The sequence below is a fragment of the Bos javanicus genome, chromosome 5 (assembly GCF_032452875.1).
Source record: "Bos javanicus breed banteng chromosome 5, ARS-OSU_banteng_1.0, whole genome shotgun sequence".
Taxonomy (NCBI): domain Eukaryota; kingdom Metazoa; phylum Chordata; class Mammalia; order Artiodactyla; family Bovidae; genus Bos; species Bos javanicus.
Genome location: NC_083872.1, coordinates 19661000 through 19677802, shown reverse-complemented (window position 1 = coordinate 19677802; position 16803 = coordinate 19661000). Strand labels below are relative to the sequence as shown.

At 39.0% G+C, this 16803-nt stretch overlaps 1 non-coding gene across 1 annotated transcript; it reads right to left on the bottom strand.

Annotated features, from left to right (window-relative positions):
* Positions 1–1971: 1971 nt before the first annotated feature.
* Positions 1972–2044, bottom strand: TRNAK-UUU (transfer RNA lysine (anticodon UUU)). Its single transcript has one exon. It is a non-coding gene; the product is annotated as a tRNA-Lys (tRNA).
* Positions 2045–16803: the final 14759 nt, after the last annotated feature.

Below are 16803 nucleotides of genomic sequence, written 5' to 3'. Positions count from 1 at the left end.
ACTTACTAAGGAATTGTTTTGAATGAATCATTATTTTCAGGGTTAGCAAAATTAAGTAATTTTCTTCATTTTAACTATTAATTTTAATAATTGAACTATAGATTCTTTTGGATTTCCTATTCATGTAATCATATTGTCTGAGAATAATGACAACTATATTTCTTCCTTTTTATTCTTAAAGTTTCCATAAAAGTGGTTAGAGGAGGTATCATTGTCTTATGCCTTGCCTCAGATGGAAAGCTTTCATACTGCATCATTAAGGAGGAATTCCCGAATCCTTGGTTTGGTGTTTATAATCATTATCCTTTATATGTTGCTTCTGTCCCAACTGGTCTCTATTTTTCATGAACCCTATTATATGGTAGAGTTTCTCACTGCATCAGCTGAGTGTCTTTCCATCCTTTTATGTCTCATTTTATTCTGAATGTTTCTTTTGATCTAACCCTCACTTCACAAATTTCCTCTTCAACTCATTTAATCTGTTGTTAAACCATCCATTGTATTCTTAATTTCAATTATTGTGTTTTTCAACAAAGTTTTTGGAGCTTCTATGTGGCTGTTTATTACTAGTGTTCCAGTTCCCTGTTGAATTTCTCAATCTTGGCTTTTTTCTTCATCAACAATGTAAAATAGTAAAATATTACACTTTAAAGTCTGTATCTGATAAGTCTAATACCTTAAAGTAACTGTTGTTAGCTTATTGTCTATTTTTTCTGCTGTTTCCAGTTTATATAATTTTATTTCTCTTGTGCCTGGTTATTTTTTGTTGTGTTTAGTACATTGTGCACAACTGTTTTTAGAAATAATCTGAGGACTAGGATAATCTTACCTTTTTTTAAAGAGAATTAATATTTGCTCTGCAAAGCTTCTGACTGTGTTTGTGATATGCTAAGTTTCACATGTAGAGATGTTGTAAAGGTGTCCTGCAATCTTTAAAAAGCCTGTCTATTCTGAGTTCATCCTTAAGATGTGATGTTCAGGTCTCAACAGAGATCAAAGAGTGAGCGCTCCTTCTTGGTAGACCCTGGCCCCAAACTGTGTCCCCCTAACTCTGGCAGATTGTCAAAAGTACTCTGGCTCAGTTTCTCAGCTTCCCAGCCACTTTAACTGGAATTGGCACAAGTCTCCAAGGGGAAAAGTGGCCCCAAATAGAAAAGTTTTCTTTCTGGGTTTCTGCCTTTTCCTGGATCTTTGTCCTTTTTTTCAATGCTCCTTTGGCTCTTCAATGCTTTCAAATAGAAGTATTTATACCGTAGAACTTGCCCTCATTATGTAGTCTGCTATTACTGGAATCAGGATGTCTCTGTGTTCTTGACTTTTGATTGTAAATTTTTTGTGCTCAGCTCTCTATACTGTTTGCAGGAGTGAATCCTTTGAAATTTATGCATATTCCTTTTTTTTTTTTTTTTTAGCACTGTGAAGTAAGTTGCTTGAATATCTAAAACCCTGGCTACCTAAAGTGGACAAAATGTTGAGGGCTTGCTGTAGAGGTGACTGGACATGTTCACATGTACCAAAAATATAGCTGGAAAAACTAGTTATAAGACAAGTGTTGAAAACAGGCTATTAAAAAGAAAAGTGTCTGTCATATTTGATTTTTCTGTATCATGAAAATATTTTGTTCCTTTTCATTCCAAAATAGGTATATCAATGTTGGTTTTTCTGCTTAGAAAAAGACCATACTATCAAGATATTTCTATTCCTCAGCAACTCTGAAATAACAAATCATAGCTAATTAAAGAAAGAAAAAGAGCAAATTGATTTAGAGACAAATTTGGGTTTCACTCTTTGTGACCCCATGGACTGTAGCCCGCCAGGCTCCTCTGTCCATGGGGATTCTCCAGCAACAATACTGGAGTCAGTTGCCATGCCCTCCTCCAGGGGATCTTCCAAACTCAGGTATTGAACCCAGGTCTCCTGCACTGCAGGCAGATTTTTTACCATCTGAGCCACCAGAGAAGCAAACAGAGAGGTCCGAACAGGGACTTGAACCCTGGACCCTCAGATTAAAAGTCTGATGCTCTACTGACTGAGCTATCTGGGCATTAGAGATACCAAAGGAACATTTCATGCAAAGATGGGCAAAATAAAGGACAGAAATGGTATGGACTTAACAGAAGCAAAACATATTTAAGAAGAGGTGGCAAGCATACACAGAACTATACAAAAAAGATCTTAATGACCCAGATTACCACGGTGGTGTGCTCACTAACTTAGAGCCAAACATCTTGGATTGTGAAGTCAAGTGGGCCTTAGAAAGCATTACTATGAACAAAGCTAGTGGAGGTAATAGAATTCCAGTTAAGCTATTTCAAATCCTAAAAGAGGATGCTATGAAAGTGCTGCACTCAATATGCCAGCAAATTTGGAAAACTCAGCAGTGGCCACAGGACTGGAAAAGGTCAGTTTTCATTCCAATCCCAAAGAAAGGCAATGCCAAAGAATGCTCAAACTACTGCACAATTGCACTCATCTCACATGCTAGTAAAGTAATGCTCAAAATTCTCCAAGCCAGGCTTTAGCAATACATGAACCATGAACTTCCAGATGTTCAAGCTGGTTTTAGAAAAGGCAGAGGAACCAGAGATCAAATTGGCAACATCCATTGGATCATAGAAAAAGCAAGAGAATTCCAGAAAAACATCTTCTACCTTGACTACAACTAAAGCCTTTGACTATGTGGATCGCCACAAACTGTGGGAAATTCTTAAAGAGATGGGAATACCAGACCACCTTATGGTTTTTCCAATGGTCATGTATGGATGTGAGAGTTGGACTGTGAAGAAGACTGAGCACTGAAGAATTGATGCTTTTGAACTGTGGTGTTGGAGAAGACTCTTGAGAGTCCCTTGGACTGCAAGGAGATCCAACCAGTCCATCCTAAAGGAGATCAGCCCTGGGATTTCTTTGGAAGGAATGATGCTAAAGCTGAAACTCCTGTACTTTGGCCACCTCATGTGAAGAGCTGACTCATTGGAAAAGGCCCTGATGCTGGGAGGGATTGGGGGCAGGAGGAGAAGGGGACGACAGAGGATGAGATGGCTGGATGGTATCACCGACTTGATGGACGTGAGTTTGAGTGAACTCCGGGAGTTGGTGATGGACAGGGAGGCCTGGCGTGCTGCAATTCATGGGGTTGCAAAGAGTTGGACACAGCTGAGCGACTGAACTGAACTGATTACCTGCCTCTGGAGAAATCTGTATACAGGTCAAGAAGCAACAGTTAGAACCAGACATGGAACAACGGAGTGCTTCCAAATTGGAAAAGGAGTATGTCAAGGCTGTATATTGTCACCATGCTTATTTAACTTATATGCAGAGTACATCATGCGAATGTACTGGATGAAGCACAAGCTGGAATCAAGATTGCAGGGAGAAATATCAATAACCTCAGATATGCAGATAACACCATCCTAATGGCAGAAAGTGAAGTGGAACTCAAGAGTCTCTCGAAAGTGAAAGAGGAGAGTGAAAAAGCTGGCTTAAAACTCAACATTAAGAAAACTAAGATCATGGCATCTGATCCCATCACTTCATGGCAAATAGATGGGGAAACAATGTAAACAGTGACAGACTTTATTCTCTTGGGCTCCAAAATCACTGATATGGTGACTGCAGCCATGAAATTAAAAGATGCTTGCTCCTTGGAAGGAAAGCTATGACCAACCTAGACAGCATATTAAAAAGCAGAGACATCACTTTGCCAACGAAGGTCCACACAGTCAAAGACATGGTTTTTCCAGCAGTTATGTATGGATGTGAGAGTTGGACCAAGATGGCTGAGTGCCAAAGAATTGATACTTTCAAACTGTGGTGCTGGAGAAGACTCTTGAAAGTCCCTTGGACAGCAAGGAGATCAAACCAGTCAATCCTAAAGGAAACCAGCCCTGAATATTCATTGGAAGGACTGATGCTGAGGCTGAAACTCCAATACTTTGTCCACCTGATGTGAAGAGCTGACTCATTGGAAAAGACCCTGATGCTGGGAAAGATTGTGGGCAGGAGGAGAAGGGGACGACAGAGGATGAGGTGGTTGGGTGGCATCACTGACTCAATGGACATGAGTCTGAGCAAACTCTGGGAGTTGGTGATGGACAGGGAAGCCTGGCGTACTGCAGTCCATGGGGTCACAGAGAGTTGGACACGACTGAGCAACTGAACTGAACTTGGGCTTCACAGTTCCTTTGGATTCTTTAAAATAACAGTGAGTGGAGAAAAAATATTTATAACATTTCTTCAAAAGTTACTTTTTAAGGTTTTTATCAGAAATAAATATGGACAAGATTTATGCCAGATAGAAAGGTATCTGGTTAAGTGAGAGATACATTAAATTCAGATATAAATACTGAAAGTGAAAATAATTGACTGATTTCTTCATTTGAACTAGTAATATATTTTTGTTTCCAGTTATGAAAAATGGATATAGATGAGGTTCTATCAAATACCATTCAAGATGTATCTGCCAGAGTGATTTTTTTTTAAATAACGCAATTCAAATCAACCTTAAAATGGTTATCAATTGCACCTAGAAACAAAAACTCAAACATCATATGACTTACAAGAAATTATCTAAATTCTGTGATTTGACCTCCACACTCTCTCTCCCCTCCTTCACTGGACTCTTTTATTGCCTGACTCTTATTGTATTCCTTGAATACACCAAGATGGTTTCTACTATAAATTTTTGCTGATGTTGGCCCCTTTACCTAGAAGCTTAGCTTTTGTCTTAGCCTGCCTTGTTTTTGTTGTCCAGGTTACAGTGTAAATTCCTCAATGAGAATGTATCTCACAAATGGTCTAGATTAACCTCCCCTCATCTCTGCTGCCTCTGGTTCAATCCCATTCAGTCAGCTTGTTTCCTTTTCCTCAAAGCATGTGTTATTATCTGCAATCATCCTGTCTTTTTGTTTTCTTGATGTTCTATGTCCTCTTTAGAAAATAGGCCTCTGCCCATTTCCAGGAGTCTAGAACAGTGCCTTTCGCACAGTGGGTCTTGAAAATAATTTTTGATGAGCTTTCAAACGTGATATTTGAAAGGTTGTTGAAGAATATGTCAGTTATTTTAATAGAACATTTCATTTCCTGGGTCAGCAAATTTTATGTCTGAAAAATTCTAGTCTAAAAAAGTCTGGCCTAAAGGGTATTAAATGTCTAACTTAAAAATGAAGATCATTCCTCAGTGTTCAAATTTGCCTAGAAGGTTGATCTATCCATCTATTCATCTATTTCCGTCTATCTATCTATCTATTTTGTATATGACATTTAGGAGACATATATATTCATATGGAAGAATGAGATCATACATACTCTGAAGAAGAAATTTGGAAGTGAATCTCATTAAAAATATTTTCTGAGCAGTGTTTGCCCTCTGTCAAGTAGCTGATGATGTATTTCTGATTAATTTTAAATAGTAACATTTCTACTGAGGTAAAAGGCACCCCCAACCCTCATCTCCAAGTACTGCACATACACATAAGCACATTCTCTCAGGATTGGGATGGTACTCAGAGGAAAAAATACTGGTGCTAAGATGATAATGAAATTTCTAGTTACCATGGCTACATTTAATCAGTCTATATGTATGGGAGTTCCTACATCTAGCTAAAAATGTGTAATGATATTCATCTGGCATAGAATTTGACTAATAATTAAATCCGGTTATATTAAAAATCTACCACTATCTATCAAATGAAGATTTACTCTTCACTTGCATCAGACAGAATTCAATAACATGGCCTCTGAGCATCTCCTGTATCATGCCTGACTCTTGCCTGTGAATGTGATGGATTTCATTCCTGTCATTAGGTTACATTATGTATTATAACAAAATTGAAGGGATTCGCAAATGCAATGAAAGTTCCACATTAATTGACTTTGAGTTACTCGATAAGATTATCCTGGGTGGGTCTGACCTGATCAGACGGGCAGCTCCATATTCAGAGCCTGATATGAACAAGGACCACAGCCACATCAAACACTTCAGGAACGAATGTGAGTAGTACACAAATTGATTCATTTTAATTTCACAGTATTAGTGCAATAAATCCTCCCAGAAAAATGAAGAATTCTTTATAATTTGATAATTCATCCCTAATTTTCCTGTTTAAAATGTATATTTTTGTATATACTATTCCCTCAAAACAAAGATCCCTCAGGTTTTTTTATACCAATTACAGTCTGCCAGTGTCCTTCACACACTGTAAGGCCTCTTTAAACCTTATGTGGTAAGAACCACATGACAACTCCACAGACCTGGGGCCTGCAAGAGAGTAGACTAGGCCAAAATCAAGTAGGCTGAAGATCAGCATGAATTTTTTTTTGGAATGAATAATGTCTTGATGGCAAGAGTCTTGAAACTGTTCTGCTGACAAACTCACATATTTGCATAAGAGACAGCAGGAGGCGGATGTAGTACTAACCATTAGGTTCTATTATGTTTAAAAGGAACATTAATTCAATTGTTTCTGGCTTAAAAGTGAACTTACATTCACGTTGCATGCTGAGATTCCATCCAGTGCTCCAAAACATCCGCATTCATTAAGTACTTTATTGCCTTCTATTCATTTCATCCCTTTCCTAAACCACGGGCTCACTCCACAGTCGTCTCCTTACCATGCCTTGTTCATCCTTAAGAAGGGGCTCATTTCCCTTCCTTTGTGTGTTTTCTTTGCCGATTCCTAATTATTTTACTGCATTAGTCGAAGCTGTTAGCAAAGTCGCTCCAAGAACAGACTTTGTAAGAGTGACAGATTTTGACTTTCATATAAAATTATAAACCCGTGTCCATGGAAACAGAAGGGAAAGCAAAACCTGATATTCCCTTCCTTTTTATCTTGCCGGGTGGCACAATGAAAAATAACCACAGTGGAAATAGCTGAGAACAATTATGTGCTGTAGCAAATCCAATATCCCAGGTGTCAGGAAGGCACGGTTCCACAGCCTGCAGTTTTTGGTCTGTTGCTAAGGAGGTTCACTTACCATGTTTCAGCCACTAGAAATCCCGATGTGTGATTCTGATCTGTTATAAACCTGAAAGCAACAGAATGTTAGGTTTTGAGAAATAATTTGTTTGGATAGGATTACTATGACAGCTTTGAAATGACGGAGATGTATATACCTGTGAATACTTTCCTGTGTATTTGTCAGTATAGTACTGTGATGGCTGTGGAAATTTGCCATTGACATCTCCTTCAAGAGGACCTGCTGGTGGAGAATAGTTGATGGAGACCCTCAGCTGCCCTCCTTTAGAATCCATCCCACTGGCCCCTTTCTGATTGGCCCCAGCTAATGACCAAATGACAGAGGGAACTACGGAGAGAGAGGGAATTCTTATGCATTTTGATGGCTTGAGAAGAAAAAAAAAAACAGTGAAATTCAGTTCTTTTGGAAGAAAATTTCTTCCATCTGACTTGAAGCTCTGCTTTCTTGGCTTATGAAGATATGAAGGGAAAAGTAAAAATAGATACAGTAAGCAAATATAGGGAAAAAAATCAATAGAGCTTCTCCAAGTGAGACCTAAATATCAATCACTGGAAGAGTCTAGAAAGCAAATAATAAGTTATCATTAAATACTTTGTGGTCTATGGTCTTGCATATTTTCCATGTTTACTACTTCCATCTAATACATATACCCTATACCTTTATGGAATATTCTTTTACTTGGCTGTACTGGGTCTTAGTTGCAGCAGGGAGATCTTTACTGCATCATGTGGGATATTTTTCGTTGTTGTGCATGGACTCTAGCTGTGGCACTCTGGCTCAGAATTTGTGGTGCACAAGTTTAGGTCCTCTGCAGAATGTGGGATCTTAGTTCCTTGACTAGGGATCGAACCTGCATCCCCTGCATGGCAAGGCAGATTCTTAACCACTGGACCACCAGGGGAGTCCCATTTATGAATATTTTTGATATTAAAAATTCTGGAGATGAAGGGGTAAAAGGGTAATCTCTGATTTCTTCCTCTTCTTTCCTTGCTCTTTCCCTTCATACTTTCTTCCACTTTACCTAACACAATTTTCCTCTGGGGCGTGAAGGTAGAATGGTAGAAGTGGTTCACCACCTGTAAAATCTCAAAGATCTGAACTAAGTCCCTGATGGGAGGTGACACAAGCCATCCCTGAGATGCTAAAGGATATTATTGGCTTATAATGGAGGTAAGGTGAGACTAGATAACTTCTAGGAAAATGATTTCTTATTGTTGCTCTGCCCATCTAGTCTTCTAGCTTTGAAAAAAAAAAATCAAGTTTCATGACCTTATAAAGGGAAATCCCTAAAGGGTTAACTTCCACATACCTAAAATCTATTCCTTACCTGGGTAATTCCTATTAGTAATGCCAGCTTCAATACAAACTGGTGAAGAGAGACAGCATTGAATATACAGATATCATGTCTCCATGGCTTTGCTCGCTAATTCTGTGAATTCCCCCTTGCCTCCCTGCCAGTCATCTGGAAGAAGGGAACAGGTTTCAAGCTAAATTTGGAGATTTATGAGGCATCGGATGCATGGTTGCTCTATTCATTTGAATTGAAAATTTGATCCAATTCCGGAGACTTCACAGTAAGCATCAACCTTCTGGGTTGAGCTAGAAATCTGGAAACGACTTTGTAACATTATTTGCTTTGATTTAATGGGGCAAAACGTTGTCTCACACCTAGCAAAAAAGCAATGGAGCAATAACACTTGCTGTACTTGTCATCTTTCTTTTCAGCTAAAAATACCAAAGAACTTTAAAATAATCATATGCCTAAATCAGCGTTAAGTTGAACCAGTCCAGTAAATTGGAGTCTTTTCTAAGCAACTTCACTGGTGTTGTTCTCATTATGTTAGCAAGGCATTGCCTCTGTTACTATCCTAGATCAGCTGAGGTCATAGTTTATAGACTGAAAATAAGGAGAAAGAGAAGCACACTGCCACGAATTAATTACTACATCATTGCAGAGAATGCCAAAACAAACACCTTCTGCTGTTACTATGACTTAATCTCCTATTAATACGTATTTTTATACCTGAATAGTACTGAAGGCTCAAGAACACTAATGATAGTGTTGATGAGAGCTGGATTTCACCAAGAGCATTTTTATTTTGCACAAGCAATAACGGTAGGAGCTAAATCGGTAGCCGTATTTCTTTTCGGCTCTCACGGAGAATTCTTCTATGGCTACAGTAATACTGGATACTCAGTTCTCAGGGAAAACATAAATGGAGTGCACTCTCAGTTGTGTCTGAGTCTTTGTGACCCCATGGACTGTAGCCCGCCAGTCTTCTCTGTCCATGGAATTTTCCAGGCAAGAATAGTGGAGTGGGTTGTCATTTTCTTCTCCAGCCATCCAAGTAAGGAAATGTATCTAATCTATGAAAAATGGCTTAAATCCAGGCCAGAGTGGGTTTGAATATTGACTGGCTGAATAATCTTTTTCTCCCTTTTTTATTTTTCAAGACAATGCAGGCAGTGTGGAATAGATAACAAACCTGCTCTCTGTATGATGTTAACTTCTGCACCACCCAGAGTCCAAAAGGTACGCCCTAGACGAGGGCATAGCAACCCGCTCCAGTATTCTTGCCTGGAGAATCCCATGGACAGAGGACCCTGGCAGGCTACAGTCCATAGGGTCACAGAGAGTCGGACGCGACTGAAGCAACTGAGCACACACACGCACGAATAAGACTCAGACCTTCTCACACAGTGTGGTATTTAACAACGAAATATCTTCTTGACCATCTGGCCATCAACTTGTTTACATATTCAGTATACATATACCAAATGTAGACAAGGCGCTGGTTGCTAGGCCTTCAGGGTAAACAATGCAGATGTAGTCCTTATCTTCGAGTGTGACCCTTGAGAGCAGCTGGGGACACTGATCTATATAGAAAAACATATATATATCCCACTGGTTCTAAGGTACACGCGTCCTCCCCTATATTTCAATATATCTGACATCAGGACACATCCTAAGATTGACAGAGTATCATACCCTTCTCTTTCTCTTTGTGATATGGAATACAGTGGCATGTCTAACAATTGCTGGAATTCAAAATCTGATGAGGTATTGTATGTATGTGTGTATATATATATACATATATATGTGTGTATGTATGTATATGTGTTTTGTGAAGAATTATGAAGCAAAGCTATTCTGAGGGAGACCAGCTGGGAAACTACTTTGGGTTGTTTGGTGTGGGAAGACCTCTGGACAAGCTGATGATTGAGCTTTGGGAAGGAGGAGAACCTGCTTGGGTGAGCGGAGAGGACAGCAGGGTCCTAGGAGGAGAGAATAGGCCTGTGAGCTCCCAGCTGGGCAGAGCCGGGCCTGTCTGCGGAACAGATGAAGGCCAGTGCTGCTGGGCCATAGCGAGCAATAGGGCCTTTCAAAACCCCTGATTCTTTCAGCTTCTTGCAAACGTTTATTTTGGAAAGACCTTTTTCAGATCGGCTGTATTGAAGGCAGTTCCTTTGTGTTTCAGGCATTGTATGAGGGAGCAGGGGCTTTCAGAGGCTCTGCCACTGCTTGGGAAAATGAGTCCAAATTTAACCTTTTTTATTTGAATGTTTTTAACCTAAGCATTGGGCACATATACAATCGTAATTGAGCCAAGTAATTTGGCCTTTTTTTGGGAATTATGTTACAAGGTAATGTTTCTCCTGTTTTGGCTCTATACTTCTTTGATAACTTGCCATTTTAAAACAAGTACGATGTATCTTTTTTAATTGAAATACTTTAGGGGAAGGATTATTGAAATTATGTGATTTTTAAGAGAAAATAATTTTGCCTGAAATTGCATGCGTATATGACATGTATGTGTATACAATGTGCTGGTGGTGTTGTGGAGGTTGCAATTCACAGAGCCTCAGATATAAAGAGCAAAACTCCTCTGCATAAAAACAAAATTAACAAATAAGATTAAATATAAGTAAATGTAAATATAAAAATTACCCTAGAGTCTAAAACACAGTTCATTCTTTTAAGTAGGGAAACATAGCCCCGGAAACCTGATTTATACTGAAACTACCTATTGTTAACTGCTCATATCTCCAAGATGAATGGCTAACAGTAACCAAAGAGTAAACCATGTTAATGTAATTTTATTGTAAAAAGATTTTTGAATCCTCTCCAATATGAACTACATATGGTCTTCCTCTAGGTATAGTGTAACAACGATTAGTTTATCTCAGGCACATTTACATAGGTATCTAAAACCAGAGGAAAACACTTTTCAACTATCAGATTTAAGGAACATTTCCCCCAAAAGAATTGTATTACTTTATCACATTTAAAAAATTGATCCTGGTATTTTTACACCACCATCAGCACCACCACCAACAAAACCTCTACTAAAATAAGCTCAAAATATATTTTCACCATTTGACTCTCATCATTTTTTCCATAATCGTCTTCCAGGCATCTGTTTTGTGTTCCAATTTTATTTTGCTAAAGATAATTTTATATAGGCTTTTCTGAATGGTGCATCCACTTTAAAATCCAGGTGCACATTTGCACTAAAGCACTTAGAGAAAATAAAGATAAACCTATGAAGAGTAGGAATGACCAAGATCTTTAATGTAAACAGTATGGTTTCTTCAAAGAGTGGTTTGCTGCCAAATTAGATGTAGGTGGGGTCATGTCTAACTCCATGTGTGCTGTGTCGAGGCTATAGAGAAGAAATCGTCCCCGTGAAGATCCAGTGATATTTAGAAACTAGAAGTAAACCCTGCTGCTTCCCAGGAAGTGCAGTAGTTTCAATGGAAACTCCTACATTCTGCTGGGATTTAATTGACCACACATGGCGGGGATTGTGAAGGGAACTCGGTGGAATACATTCAGTTCCTCTACGGGAAAAGTCATCCAACCTAAACAGGAAGGAGCAAAACTTGAATGCTAGAGGATGGAACAAATTTCTCTAATTTCCAAGGTGGAAGGACTCAGATGGCTTTGTAACTTTCTGTAAGTTTTTCATATGGAAATGGAGAAAAACAGAAAAGTGCAGCTGAAATGACTGCATTTAAAATAAAACATGGAGGACTGTAAAAGCAGACCTATGACAGTGAAAAGGGGAAAAGTGGCTCCTGAAATTATACACTTAGTAATTCATGCTTAACTCAAATAGAGATGATGAATGTGTGTGCTTAGCGTACAGTAACCAGCTAAAACCCTTGGGTCACTACGTATTCATCAATTATGACTTTGCTCTTAGATTTAGAATCAAATTGTTTGTTTATTTAACTAATAAGGGTGCTTTTCACTGGGGGCTCTTAGCATTGCAAAATGGTATTAACAGACCTGGTGCAGCAAAGAAATTTTTTTTAAAAAGAGCTCCTAAGAGGAATAGCAAAAGCAGAGCATTAAGTTGACAAGAGCACTACCTGTACAGAAATAAGCTGCTATTAAAATGGAGCCTTTATAGGTTTAAGGACACATCTTCATAGGTATGACTTTCCCTGGTAGCTCAGATGGTAAAGAATCTGTCTGCCAATTCAGGAGACCTGGGTTCAATCTCTGGATCGAGAAGATTCCCTGGTGAAAGGAATGGCTCCCCGCTCCAGTATTCTTGCCTGGAGAATTCCATGGACAGAGGAGCCTGGCAGGCTACAGTCCATGAGGTTGCAAAGAATCGGAAACGGCTGAGCGATCAACACTTTCACTTTTTCTTCATACGCATATGTGCCATTTTTCCCTTTCGTAGGTGGAAAATGAAGTAGAATACCACAGGGGAGTCATAGCATTCGTTTCTGTTCCTGTACCTGCCTAGCTGGTGACCCTGGGCAAACCACCTTAACTTTCTAAACCACTGTTTTTTCACTTAACAGAATGGAGAGGAATCATAATACTTCCTCTGACACTTCTTATGGGCTTCAGATAAGATGATGCCTATCAGCACATGGTAAATGTATTGGTATTGCACCAATATCAATTAGGAAAAAGCTGGCTTGAAACTCAGCATTCAAAAAACTAAGATCATGGCATCCAGTCTCATCATTTCATGGCAAATAGATGGGGAAAAAATGGAAATGGTGACAGACTTATTTTCTTGGGCTCCAAAATCACTGCAGATGGTGACTACAGACATGAAATTAAAAGACACTTCTTCCTTGGAAGAAAAGCTAGACCAATCTAGACAGCATATTAAAAAGCAGAGACATCACCTTGCCAACAAAGGTCCATCTAGTCAAAGCTATGGTTTTCCCAGTAGTCATGTATGGATGTGAGATTTGGACCATAAAAAAGGCTGAGTGTCAAAGAATTGATGCTTTTGAACTGTGGTTCTAGAGATTACTCTTGAGAGAACCTTGGACAGCAAGATCAAACCAGTCCAGTTTAGTTTAGTTGCTCAGTCGTGTCTGACTGTAACCCCATGGACTGCAGCATGCCAGGCTTCACTGTCCATCACCAACTCCCTGAGCTTGCTCAAACTCATGTAGGTCTTCCCCTTCTCCTTCTACCTTTAATATTTCCCAGCATTACGGTCTTTTCCATTGAGTCAGTTCTTCACATCAGGTGGCCAAAGTTTCAGCTTTAGCATCAGTCCTTCCAATGAATATTCAGGACTGATTTCCTTTAGGATGGACTGGTTTGATCTCTTTGCAGTCCAAGGAACTCTCAAGAGTCTTCTCCAACATCACACAAAGCATCAGTTCTTTGGCACTCAGCTTTATAGCCCAACTCTCACATCTATACATGAATATTGGAAAAACCATAACTTTGACTAGAGGGACATTTGTCATCAAATCAGTCAGTCCTAAGGAAACCAACGTTGAATATTCAATGGAAGGACTGTTGCTGAAGCTGAAGTTCCAATACTTTGTCCACTTGATGCGAAGAGTCAACTCATTGGAAAAGACCCTGATGCTGGGAAAGATTAAGGGCCGGAGGAGAAGGGGACAACAGAGGATGAGATGGTTGAATGGCATCATTGACTCAGTGGACATAAGTTTGAACAAACTCTGGGAAATAGTAAAAGACAGGGAAGCCTGGTGTGCTGCAGTCCATGGGGTCGCAAAGAGACACGACTGAGTGACTGAACAACAACAATCATTATTTCTGTGCTAGAAGTTTACAATGATTGGCAGAAATATGTTGCTCTACACTGCTGGTTTCTACTGCTAGAACAATTCCTTGTTTCTTTCCAGGCCTTCCTGAACAACTGAAACTCTGCCATTCATTCTGGCCTTCCCAAAAGGTAATGACCAAATCATTTAAGTTAGACAGCCAAGATATAGCTCTGAGAATAAATTTTGGCATCTCATACTCAACATATTTAAGACTGTCAACAGTTTTTGTTCACTCAAATGTTTCATAAGGTCAGGAGTTTAAAAGAGATTTTCTTGATACAGTCTTTCCTTCATTTCCCTTTGGGAAACATCATTTTGCTTCAGTGCCTTCATGTTGAAGTTGGCAGGGCTTCTGCTGTGCTCAGTCATGTCCGATTCTTTGTGACCCCATGGACTGTAGCCCGCCAGGCTCCTCTGTTCATGGGATTTTTTTTTTTTTTCAGGCAAGAATACTGGAGTGGGTTGCCATTTCCTTCTCCAGGGGATCTTCCTGATTCAGGGATCAAACCTGTGTCTCCTGCATTGCAGACAGACTCTTTACCACTGAACCAATGGGGCAGCCTCAGGGTTACAAGTCCGGAACAAACAAAGAAAAGTCCCTCCTGAGACAGACAGCAAGGAATGAATGCCCTGGGGAACTGACTGACCTCCCCAGTCTCAAAGGCCAAATGGGCTCCAGACAAACCCTGAGACAGCAGGCAGTCTGGGTTAGTGGAGGTCAGCTGTGGTGCTAGGAAATTCCCCCTCTGAAAGACTCGTGGTTAACCTGGTTGGGTATCTAAAGTTTGGATGCTGAAATAGTAAGAAGTGGGACTGACTTGGTGTGCTGGGTCTGTACAGACAAAAACATTCTGCTTCCAAAGGAGCCAACCCCCAAGGGGCACTGATCAGTTAAATTTAGTGTACAGGAAAGGTTACTGAGTTACATTGATTCCCATAACTTCTGTTGCAGGCTTTATGTTCACAAAGCAAGGTCTTTTCCAACAAGCTTATTTAACTGGGGGATTATTGTCAGCTAACTGAGGATGATAGGGAATGCAAAAGATTTTTTATTTATTGTAAGGCCAAAGATGCAGGCTCAGGAGGATGTGGTAAAAGATCTACTTCCTGTCTATTCAAAGTGTTTACATAACAGAACATTTGGTAGGCTCACATTGCAGCAAATCATATAGCTTTGTTTGCAAATAACAAAATACAAATTAAAAGAAGCTATGACATATTTGAAAACTGATTAAACCCACATTAAAAAAATGAGAAAACCCTGAAATTCAATTCTTTCTGGGGAGCAGTGAGTCTTGGCTGTGTGCTGTGGTAAAAAGAATATTGCATTTGGAATATGCAGACTTCAATCTAACCCCAATGATGGATAAGTTATTTACCTCTGAAGCTTATTTTTTTTTCTCATCTGTAAAGTGAGAATAATAATATCTATCAACCTTATAAGGTTTCTAACTGATTCAAGTAAGTGAGTGGGAGAAATTTTCAAATGGTAAAGCATTGCATAAATATAAGTTTTTATTCCTGTTTTTATTAACAGATTAATAAGAAAGGTGACAGATTCCAGTTACTTTGCATTCATTTCAGGGGCAAGTAGGATAAATTTATGCTAAATGCATTTAGCATTTTCACTTTTGGACATTGTCAGTGACCTGACGAAATAAACTGTCTCAAATAATATGAGGGAATTGATTACTATTAAAATTATAATTTTGTGGGCTATATCAATATATTCACATTAAATTCAGATTTAATCGTGCTTCCCTCATCTTGTTGGTTGATTCTACCACGTTAGCATAATTTAATTCACAAAACAGTCTCAAGAGGTAGACATTGTTTTTCATATTTTAAACATGGGAAAACGAATGCCTAAGTTCATTTAGTAGGCTGACATAAGAAATATATTTAATTGAAAAAAGCTGGAAAAAAGACTGTATATATACACTTTACTTAACATTGTATAAGATTGTCTATGAGGATTTAATAAAGAATGGAAGGCAATTTGAAGAAATAGAAATGGCTTAGAACTAAATATTTAAACATTTTAATATCATAATACCTTTCACAACTTCTAGAAGAAAATGATACCCTTGAGGGGAATTTTGTCAGTATGATTTAAAAAAAAAAAAAAACCCACCAAAATAAAACATCATTACTACGAGGGAAAATTAGTTTAACAATCGCTTAAACTCTGAAAGATATTAGAATAATTTAATAAGAAGACCAATCTTGCCACAGAAACAGAGACACTGTGACTTGACCTTAGGGGATGAGGGGTGTTCAGATTATAACCTCTCTGAAAACTGGAAGAAAAAACAGCAGTGGTAAATCATGCCACTTTTCATCCTCTAACAAAGACAGGAACACAATTATGGAGCATTTCCATGTGTCAATTAACAGTTAATATGTTATCTGCTCAGTGACATTAAGATGCGGCTCCTAAAGCCCTTTACAAAGACGTTGGCTCTGGTGAGTGACAGACAACAAGCCCAGGCAGGCTGGTGAAAGGAAATTCAATTATATTGCTTCTGAACTGTGCATCCTCTGGGTTGAACTCAGAGATTGAAATACCAAAGAATAACACTCGACCCTAGATTTCCTTTAGGGAATGCCGAGTGATTTCATGATTTTGTCTCTGCTTTTAGAGGGACACACTGCAGGGCAATCAGGTGGCAGATCAGACAGAAGAGTGAATGCCCTTGAATGAAAAGTGTGAGGGCTGGCATTTGTTGTTAGAGAGGCATTTCAGAGAATGGCAGGTCA